This window comes from Solanum tuberosum, unplaced genomic scaffold, assembly GCF_000226075.1.
Source record: "Solanum tuberosum cultivar DM 1-3 516 R44 unplaced genomic scaffold, SolTub_3.0 scf00516, whole genome shotgun sequence".
NCBI classification, from domain to species: domain Eukaryota; kingdom Viridiplantae; phylum Streptophyta; class Magnoliopsida; order Solanales; family Solanaceae; genus Solanum; species Solanum tuberosum.
In genome coordinates, this window is record NW_006239432.1 from 269,026 (window position 1) to 281,192 (window position 12,167).

Below are 12,167 nucleotides of genomic sequence, written 5' to 3' on the forward strand. Positions count from 1 at the left end.
TAATTGGTTAAAGTAATTATCCATGAAATGTTGGTATCTTCCTGGTGCATTTTTATATCCAAAAGGTAATACATTCCATTCATAAAATCTTTGTGGTACTGTGAAAGCTGTTAACTTTTTAGATTCTTCTTCTAATTTTAGATGGTAAAATCCTGATTTATAGTCAAACTTGCTGAAGTAATTGTATCCTTGAATTTGTCTTATTTTTAATACTTCAATACAATTTTGTTTCCGTTTAACCTTCCAATTTTATTTTTAATATATTATTTAAATATAAAAGGTTGACTGAACAGATTAATAAAAGGCATAACACATAAATGTGTTCTTTAACTTGGCTGCAACTGACATTTATACGCTTTAACTTTGGTTGTGCACAAATAGGTACTTTAACTTTGTATAAAATTGATCAAATAGCAGGCACATACGTCCTATATGGCATCCTACATGGCAATTTGTTGTCCTACATGGAGTCCTACATGTACTATGCAACATAGGATACATATGTCTGCTTGTTTGATTTTATACAAGTTTAAGTATCTACTTGTGCACACCCAAAGTTGGAGAGCGTAAATGTCAGTTGTAGCTAAGCTAATGACATATTTTGTCTTAGGGTCTCAGTTTCATACCTTTATTTCTGATTTTTGTTTTTTTTGGTTGAATTATTTATGATTATTTGCTTTTGAGCAAGATGCAATATGTAAACTCATTACATGGTCCATTTGGTTGGTCACCTCGTTTCTAAGTGATTTTTTGTGTGACATCTTAATGGTTAAACCTACAAAGTACAACCATATAAATAACGATCAAGAACCGATAAACTAATAGCTAAATGATTCTATAACGGTTTAACATGTCTACAAATCGATAATCAATAAGTCGAACTGATAAACTTCGAAACCAAATTGACTCGATCAATATGCAACCTAATCTAACTTATACCTGTATTAATTATATAATGCATTTGGTTTCGATATTAAAATTGGCATATTTTATGTTGATTTTAATACCAGAAATCAAACATGATATTATAAAGCAATCACAATTTATACGTAAAGTAAACTCAAGGGGAAACTAAACAAATACCCCATAAAAGCAAAATAATTATAAACATATACCCCATTAAATTTAGGGAAAATTGTACATAATGACAGACTATTAATTCAAATTAAATGGTATAACCACACTTTGATTTAATTGTGCCCTGTAGCAAACTGTTTGTCAGTCGCCTCTCTCCCTCAAACTCTCGTTCGCCACTCTCCCTCTCTCGCTTGCTCTCTCTGTCGCTCGCCTCTCTCGCTTTATATAAATAGAAATGTATAAATTGTGTTTCTGTTTGTATAAAGCGTGAGAAAATTGTATATACACATGCAAATACATATATCTTCGTCCTATACACTTATAATTATACAATACAAATATTCCCCTGTCCAGTTCTCTTTTGCCTTTCTCTCTTTCTCGCTTTATACAAACACATATTATACAAAATACAATGTATAATTTATGTTTGTATAAAGCGAGAGAGAGAACGATATTTGATATACAAGCGTTTTATTTCGATTCAATTGTATACAAATTTAAATTTTATACAGATATACAAACACATAAAATTAAATTGAGAGACTCTCAACGATTTATACAAACGAGAGGCTGACAACAACTTATACAAATCTGAAGAGGAGCCAGTGAATTATACAATTGCTTCTTTTGTATATATGTATAGCGAAATAGCCTAGTCATAGCATGGTTGCTATGGAGCGCAATTATGCAAACTTTGCTATAGTATACAAATATGAATTTTGTGTTTTCTATATGTGAAAGTTACTCTAAAATTTATACCCCACTAGATAATTACACTATATACCCTAACTAACTCCGCTTAAATGATACTAAATCAACATCATATATTGTATTGGTATCATTAAGGCTGATAATTTCGCTTAACTGATACTAAATCAGTATCATATACTGTATTGGCGTCATTAAGGCTGATAATTTCGCTTAACTGATACTATATATATATATATATATCATTAAATTAGTTTCTTATTAAGAAATTACTCATCAGTCGATGATACTAAAAGAGTATATGTATTTTTTGTGGTATCATTCAGGTTTCTTGTTCAAAAATTACTTATTAGTTAATGATACTATAAGAGACTAAGATTACATGTATATGTTTGTGACAATGTTAAGGTTTCGTGTTCATAAATTATACATTAGTCAATAAAACTATGAGAGTGTGTGTATCTATATATAAGGTTTCTTGTTCACACCCTACTCATTAGCCAATGATACTTTAAGAGTGTATATATATATACACCCTACTCATTAGCCAATGATACTTTAAGAGTGTATATATATATACACCCTACTCATTAGCCAATGATACTTTAAGAGTGTATATATATATACACCCTACTCATTAGCCAAACTCCCACATCCCAAAAAACAAATTAACAAAATTTAAATTTTTTTAACCACCCCCACTCACCCCCCATCCCAAATAAAAATGTAAAGAGATGTTTCATTATTTTTATAGATTTTTTTTTTTATGAAAAGACTTACTTACTACCCCATCCTTTATTACTCTTTTTGTGTGTGAATGAACATCTTTTACCCATTTTATCCATTTAACTATCTACTTTTAAATGGGTAATATGGGTATTATTTGTTTTTACCCATTTTTAAATGAGTTGGATACCCAATCCATTTTCAATGGGTGAATATGAGTGGATACACATATTAATTATCCATTCTGTCACCCCTACGCAAAAGTAATCGAGTTTGAATGTGGTTGTGCAAAAATCTTTAAATAAGTGAGGTTTGCGTACACTTTATCCTTCCCAGACCTCACTTTTTTCTAGATGAACCTTGAGAAATAGTAAGGAATAGTAAGCTAAGTTCTAACGAACTCCACTTATCTAAAAAATTCATGTAAAAATTGTTTTGTCTGCAGCAGGATAGTCATGAACACTTATATCTCGTCAGGTATCCCTAGGGCTGGATGAGTGATCCTAAGAGGTGAAATGCAATATAGTAAAGATTTAACGTACAGTGGAAGCAGACCAGTCTTCAACTTCGCATGTTTAAGTCTAAAGTTGATAATCTAAGAGGGAAAAAGTTGTTCGTTAGATCTACATGTTAGAATATAGCAGGTTTATGATATAAGATGTCAGCATATGTGAGATATTAAGTGTCTTAATTCCTAACAGCTCAGATAAAATCAGTGATACATCATTCAATGAATGTGGTTCATAGAGTCATCAACTGGTATATGACAAACAGTAATATGCTTGTTTTTCAAATATGTAAATCTTATTTGCTTCAACAGAAGAGCAAATAAGGGAAAAACTAATGATGCACTTAAATGTGTTTCACCTCATGATGCACCGTTATAAATATTTAGTTTTTCCGTTGAAGCTTAATATCGTGCATGATTTCTAAGTTGATTTAGACATAAAGATTTGAGTGTCCACTCTTCTCGGACTAACTGATCTGCAGTTACTGTCGACTTATAGAGGATATTCTTATGACTATAAAAAGTAAAAGGAAATTAGTTATTGTTGGGTTCAATTACACTTCTTGATATCTTTGGTAAATGTCTATTGCCATGGCATGATAGACCACCCTCAGAAATCAGAATATAAGCAACAACCACCTTTTACACATACATCAGTAGTAACAATTGTAGTATTGGATATAGGATCTAGCTAGGACTTGGAAACAATTTGAATTTGTTAGTAAATAGAAATTTGAAATCATTTGGTTGTATGGTGGAATTACAATTGCGGTAGACAATTAGATGTTGGGAGACCATGATCATACATTTAACACTGTAAATCAGTGATTTAATAACTAATTGAAGTCCATAAAAAAATATTATGCAGGAATTCAAAGTAGACTGCAGTCCTGGAATTTTCTAAATCGTTTTTTTTTTACTCCAACTTGAAATTGAATCATATTAGTTAGTTTAGTTTACTTTGAATAATAGATAATTTAGAATCATTCATCAACCTTTTTGGAAATTCAAATTAAAGTTATTGAAAAAATAAAATATCATCTAATCTCGAGTCTCTGTGGGTATGACAACCGGCTCTTAAAAATGACTACTTTATTACTTGCAAGACCACGTACACTTGTGTGTGCGTATGGACGTAACAAGTTTTTGATGTAAGAAGACAAACGAGAAATATACCAAAAGACACAAAGATTTAACGTAATTCGGTTAGCAATTTACTATATAAATATAAAAGTATACGTCTGTGAAAAATTATATTTAAGCCCACCCAACCCTACCCCACACTTATAAAAGCTCTAATACACCCTGCGCCACATTCATTATAGCCTGCTTCGCTCAGCCCCGCCCAATTACTATCCTCGACTAGATTGTGTTTCAGTGAACCCCCTCCATTTAATAATTGTCTGGTATGTATGATAGAGACAATTTAAAGGTTCTAATTTACTTTTACTACTTGCTGCCTTTTTATTTATATTTTTTTTTGTTTTCTACTATTATAAAAACATGAGTGAAAGTTTGGTATCATCATGCTAGCTTATTGACATTATTTTATTTGGTGATGGCATTTTAGTCATTTTATTAGTTGATAGTATATCAATTTCTCTGAATAGTTGCATGATGATATAAGTTTAAATTAAAAGTAGGACTTCCCCTATTTTTTATTTTTTTTTACTTAAAAGTCATTTAAAGTTTGATTTTTTTATTTTTTGAATTAAAACTGCTTTTTCAGCTTATCCAAACGGGCTCTTAAAAATAACTTAAAATAAGTTAAAAACTTGAAGTAGGACTTTGTCTACTTTTTATTTGTTGACTAAAAGTCATTTAAGTTTGACTTTTTAATTTTTCGACTTCAAAGCTATTTTATTTCAAGCTAATTCAAACGGACATATTTCATATATATATATATGTGTGTGTGTGTGTGTGTGTTAAATAACTTGAATTACCAATTATTGCAACCTTTTTATGTAGTTATCAGTTATGTAAATTTTATTTTAATTGAAAAAACTTAAAGATTTCATACCCAAATATATATTACTTTTCGTATAGTTTTGAATATCTAATTTTTTCGTTTAAAATATTGAATTAATGTAATCTAATTTAACTTTGAAATTAGTCAAATTAACTTTCGAAAAACACAACATGATAACTAAAAAGGAACATATCATTAAATCACCTACTCATGGTAATTAATATACTTTAATATAATTAAACACTCAACGAGGTTAAGTTTTTTACCTCTATTTTATTTAACATAATTTAACTCTACACAAAAATTTATAACAAATTATGATATTAAAAATATCATACATTTGTATGACGATAAAACTTTTAAAAACTTGTATTCTTACTTATAACCTAATATCTTTGGGACTATAAAAATTTCTTATTAAAGTTAAAAATGAGAAATTTTAAAATTAATATGCTTATAATTATTTAAACTTAATTCTTACCAATATAGAGAATCTATCATTATCTCAAAAATAGATTAATAAAAAATAATAAACAAATTAAAATTAAAGAAATTATAAAAAATGTATTAAATTAACAAGTTATTATTAAGAGAAACGGATTGTTGGACCCGTGCTATTTGAGACAGTGACCTCCTCCAAATTCCAATAAATATTTGTCCAGTATTTATGATAGTGACAATATCACTACACCAGAATAGGATTTTAGTGGCAATTAATCAGTGGCAATTAGTTAATTGCCGCTAATGTATACCCTAATGTCACGGACTTAGAGTCTCACTAATGCTCCGTGCGGCACTTGACAATTTACTCACGAATCTTTCACGGTCTTGTAAGCTCAAGTAAGCCCTTTGAAACTAAGATCGCTAAGAGAATGCAAAGAAAGACTTAGAAAGATTTGGAAAGTTTGGAATAAGACTTGTATTAAGCTTGGAAGATTGCTTACACTTGCTTGGTTGCTTAGCAAATGAGGGTCACCTCTATTTGTACTAACACCTAGGGACTAAAGTGCAATTTAAAATTTACTTTACAAGTCCCTAACTATTTACACTTTGGTCCCTCTCTAGAATTCTCTACACTTTCTAGGAATTTCTAAGGCTTTCTTGGAAACTATCTAGGACCTTCCATTGCCTTCTTGAAAAGTCTAAAGAGTTCTAGAGTTCTCCGCAAACCTCTCCACAACTCTAGACCTTTCTTCCCCTATCCGGATGCAAAATTTAACTGTGATGTGGCGGGACGTGACACTCTCCCCCACCTATGGATGTGACGACAGCGTCGCATCGTCGCTGCATCGCCATCCGAGTCTTGTGCGTGCGTGACCAATAGTCCATTGACTCGATCAAGGCCCTTGCGCAACTCCTTCAACGTCTTCCATATCCCTTCTAGCTCGATCTTCTGGCCTACCTCCTTCATAGGAGGCAAGCGCCTCGGCAGCTTCTTTGGCATCACGACATTATTCCCTCTTGGAACCTTCTTCGTGCACGGTGGCAAGGACTTTTTAGCACTATTGTCTTCTTTCGAACTTGCGATGGTGGATATGAATGTTGACTTCCTCTTCTTAGGACTTTTCTTGAGCTGCATGGCTGTTAGTCGGACCTGCCCTTCTGTCTTCGGTGCCTTAACCAGGGGAACCATGCATGATCCTTCTTGCTCCATGACTAGAAGTCGTTGGAGGTAAGGGTCGATCACCGCGTGGCACTGCTTGAAGAACTCTTGCCCAAGAATTACATCGAAGAGGTCTAAAGGAGATTGGTCTTACCTTGCCACTCGCCTAGCGTGATGCTCACTCCATGCGCGACTCCGCTCACAGGAGTCGGTGGTGCATTGACCGTCCTGAGTTGGGCTTTACTTGGACTGTAACCCAGGCCTAACATTGTCACTGCCATCTTGGTCATGATATTGACTTCTGCACCCGCGTCGACCATAGCACGTGCGGGTCATCCATTTATTGTAATGTCGACATACTGTGCGTCGTATCCTTTTGGCTTCTCTGGTTGCTTCGTGATGGCTCCGCATAGTCCTATCGAGCCTAACTGCATTGTCTCTACACCTTGTCCTTGCTCCTATGCGTCTTTCGCCTTCCGCTCTCGCAGGATAGCACCAAGGCTCTTCAGTTCAGGGCACTTTGCATAGCCATGCGGCCCATTGCATATGTAGCAACCACCTTTGTTGGCAACCTCTGTCTTCCTCTCCGTGTTGCCATGACGTCCCGATTTCTTGCCATCGGACTTGTAGGTATCATGATTCTTGGGATGTGGCCGCTGCTCTTCGCCTTCGCCACGATCTCCCCCACCATGGTCATGACTACCTCTCATCTCTTCTCCTCTGGCTCTGTCGGGCTTCTCCTGCCTGAAGTCTGTCAAAGCTTCGGCCTGCGTGATGGCTTCGTCTATGGTCCTGACTTGCCGACGTTCCAACTCCGTCCTGGCCCAATTTCTCAGCCCATCCATGAAGTGGAACAACATATCGTCATCCGTGAGGTTAGGAATTTGAAGCGTGGGGGTAGTGAAACTCCTGCACATATGCGCATATGCTGCCCGTTTGCTTCAGCTCCCTAAACTTGCGCTTCGCCTCATAGATGACGTTGTTAAGAAAGAAGGCTTTCTTGAACTCTTCCCGAAATTGCTCCCAGGTTTTGATAGTGCATGTCCCCTTCCCTATCTCGGCCTCCTTGCACCTCCACCATAGCATGGCCATCTCCGAAAGATACAACACAGCGGTGTTGATCTTACTCTCGTCGCTCTTCAGCCCGTTGTACTTGAAGTAATTCTCCAAATGCCAAAGGAAATTCTCCACCTCTTGCGCGCCACGGACGCCTTTGAACATAGGTGGCTTGGGAGCCTCGACCTCGGCCTCCCTATCTCGGTCAAGCGACGATGATCCTCCAGCTACCACACCTTCCTTGAGTGCTTTCATCTCGGCCTTCATGGTCTCAATCGTGCTCAATGCCTCCATGAGCCGACACTCCAAGAAAGTGATAGCCTTCTTCATCTCGAACTCGGCCTACTGACATCCCTCCAACTCCTTACGGATGTTTTTGGTCTCCTCAAGGGTGAAGTCTTCAAGAGTTTTGAACTTGCCGTCGGCCACATTCATGCACCGGCCTAATATCTTCACGGCCTGCCTCGCCACTTCAACCCTTGCGACCCACTCTTCTCATGCGGTGATGTCAGTGACCTCCTCGCCAAGTTCATCGTCACTTGCTTCGGTGGTTAAGGGCGGGTGAGATGTTAGCGCCTCGCTTGGTGTGGGATCCAACAGCATTTCTTCATGACTCTTTTGGTGCTTTTTTCCCTTGCGGTTCTTCTTTCCACCATCTGGACGGACGTTGGTGGTACTAGCGGCGTTCACATCTCCTTCAGTTGCCATTCCCTTAGTATCAAACCTTCACTCTGATACCACTTTGTCACGAACTTAGAGTCTCACTAATGCTCCGTGCGGCACTTGACAACTTACTCACGAATCTTTCACGGTCTTGTAAGCTCAAGTAAGCCCTTTGAAACTAAGATTGCTAAGATAATGCAAAGAAAGACTTAGAAAGATTTGGAAAGTTTGGAAGAAGACTTGTATTAAGCTTGGAAGATTGCTTACACTTGCTTGGTTGCTTAGCAAATGAGGGTCACCTCTATTTATACTAACACCTAGGGACTAAAGTGCAATTTAAAATTTACTTTACAAGTCTCTAACTATTTACACTTTGGTCCCTCTCCAGAATTCTCTACACTTTCTAGGAATTTCTAAGGCTTTCTTGGAAACTATCTAGGACCTTCCATTGCCTTCTTGAAAAGTTTAAAGAGTTCTAGAGTTCTCCGCAAACCTCTCCACAACTCTAGACCTTTCTTCCCCTATCCAGACGCAAAATTTAACTGTGATGTGGCGGGACATGACACTAAAGTCACTTATAAGCGGCATTTATACTTTTGTAGGTAAAAAATACACTTTATTAGGATTTAGGGCAAATCTTTAAGAAAAAATGAAAATCACTCGTTCTGCTTCTCCCTCGCTGGGCGCTCTCTCTGAAGCGAATTAGTTTCCCTAAATCCCTGCCCTAGGTATTTTCAGTCCTCAATTTCCTTCAATTTGTGTTTGTAAGTATAATTAGGGTTCTGTGCAAAGAATCGAATGCGGGGGGGCATTCAGAGCAAACATTTGTGCTAATCAGCTGGTGGAGACAGTAACAATGAGGTCGATAAAGGATAGGCTTAACAACGACGCTTTTAACAAATTTCCGGAGGTAACAAAGAGGTCGATATGATGATTTCACTCGTCACTCGCCGCGGACAAATTACCGGCAAGAGGTGTTCCATCTTTCTCCTCTTTTTACCCTTATCATCACTTCCGGTGGCTTCAAATTTTTATAACTTTTCAGTTTTTTCATGTCTTCTGTCTTTGTACATTTGAATATGCATTTGATTAGATGCTTGATAAACATCTATTCGTTGGAGTACATTATAACTTAGCAAATTGATAAACTGTTGTGTTGTTCTTGATAAACTGTTGAATTCCGCGATATATTGATCTTATTGTTTTGATATTTCGTGTTTGATGTCAATGTGAAGCTTATGTTTTGTCTGTATGATATATCCTGCTACATTGTAACTTAGAAAATTGTGAGTATGTTTTGGAACCTTTATGGTATAATAATGGAGCCAATAGAAGCTAAGTATTATAGGCAGACATGGAGAACCATTTCATTATGAATATTTTGGTTAATTTTGTTAGAAAGAAACCACGGTTGTGTTGAGAGGAAAACATAGAATATTTCGATTTCCTTACAACTTAATTTTTTCTTTTGTGTCTGGGGGGTTTTAGAATGTTATTTTTGATAAAATGCTAAACTTTTAAAGTTTGTCTATAGATACAATCATCTTGATGCTGAAGTTCTTATAAATAAGATTTACCAGCATAGGTAGGTTCCTGTGATATCTTTTACACATGTCTTTAGTGGAGGGTAGAAGACGGTGTGGAATGAGCCATTGTCATGTTCTTATTTCCGCCATGAATTTGCAGATAATGCTTAATTATACAGAAAAGTTGGAGTATCTTTGGTCATGGGAACAACTGGTGGAGATACAGAGAAGTTGTACCAAACAATGTCGGAGTCAAAAGTTTATGTTGTGATCTCCCCACAAATGGAAAAGCAGGTTTAGAGATTTTGCCCTTTTTTCTTTCTTTCAATAGTATGCCAGACTAGTATACCTGTATGATTGCTTCTATTTTAGGCGGTAGCTTTTCTTGCAGGGATGAAATTCTTGGCAGAAGAATTCCCTGGAGCTCTCTTTGGGTACAGGTTACAAGAATTCCACCTATTTTTCCACATCTCAGGTACATAATAGCCTAAATCTTTAAGCTACTCACAAGTCTTAAAGCTCAGATATGGAGAAGCCACTGAAAAAAGAAATATAATTGTGTTATATTTTCAATACAATTTTCCATTCATATATTGTATGACTGAGCAATTGTCTTTCTCTTATTTAATATCCAGAGCTATGATTATAAGTTTCTGCAAACATATTAGAACCAGAACCAAGACCCCTGTAATTCGGAGAAGATCTTCTTGATCAGTTGAAGGTTCTTGAGAATGGATACAAGGTGAAGGTACCAAATCTGCTTGCTTGACTTATCCATTTACTCGTGCTCTGATTGTAAAATTGGAGTCTCATCAAGTCATACCTTTGTGTGCTAATTGTTTGTGTCTGAATAGTGTCCAGTTCTGCTACTTATCTCTTTCTGACCGCCTTCTATATGTTTTCCTTGTTATCTAAATGTTGCTCTCTTTTCTTGGGGTTCAAGCTTATCGGTCCAACTCAGGGGCGTATATAGGAGGGGGTCACCGGGTTCACGTGAACCCAGGGTTCCCTCTCGAAATCATATATAGTAGTGTTATATTTTTTAAAAATATTTAAATATAGATGCGTGAACCCAGACTCGAAGTATCATATAATGTAGTACGATGATGATTGGGTGTACCTCTCTAGGTGAAGTTAGAAATTTGAATCTTTTATTTATCTTGTTTTAGTTTTCTTTCTAAGATTTTGTAACTAGTTTGGATAAATAAAAGTTAATTTTGGACCTATGATTTTAAAATTTTAATGGTTTTCAGTAAAAAGAATCTAACCGATCAAATTTATGTCTTAGATCCACCTTTTTGTAATAGTGCACCCATTATCTATAAATCCTGAATACGCCTCTGGTCCAACTTTGTGACATAAATTATGAGAAAACTGTTGAAGGTTGTTGTTTTTGTATGTGATGCTAAGTGCTGTCATGTTAGTACTTTTGTCTTGATATTTTTGGTATAACTTTTGAATTAATTTTAATACAAAGTTCTAGAATGTAGAAGATATTGTAACATGTGGTGGAGCTTGATTTAAGCACAAAATAGGGAGTCAAGTTTCCAGGATTTAAGGGATCTGTCTCCACCTTATGTATATATATATATGTAAGCTTTTGCTGATAAAAAAAAAAAAGATCTGCTCCTTTTCTCCAAACTATCTCTCTATTATCATATTTGTCTTCTCTTTCTCTCCTTCAAAAACAAATACATAGATATAAGAATCAATAATACATAGACAAATACATAGTATAAATTTTAATTGATTGACAAATAGAAATAAAGTTTACGATGAGATGTAGGCATATAGCCTACCAGAGCTGAATTGCTTTTCGGACTACATGATTGCTCTTCTTAGATTCCTTAGCTTTTGCAGCAGCTTCTCCCTCCTTCAAAGTTGCCATAAGAAAAGTATTAGTGTATACACGGGCAAATATTTCTTATACTTCTCACACATCACTTAACCATAGTGCTGGAAGTACCACTGTTTAAACAGCTAGCTCTGGCTGTCTAAAAGACACTACTATTACTTGGTTATATGTGTAATGTCAAGCTATTGATTCTTCTTTTATGCTTCTCAATTATGAGGTTTGTGGTTTTATTGGACTTTTTACATTCTGGATTTCATTTGATTTGCTAATTTCTGTTGAATATATGTTGAAAGTTCTGTGGTGGGGGAAGGCTCTTTCAACTTGCTCGATGACTTGTTTTTCTGCTGTGATGAATAAACATGCTAATATTTAGATATATGATTTTGACATAAGCCTACTCATGCTGATATTCTGCTTATACAAAATACAAAATGCTGATAATCTGCTTATACATATGTCAAGCATTTGAGTATAAT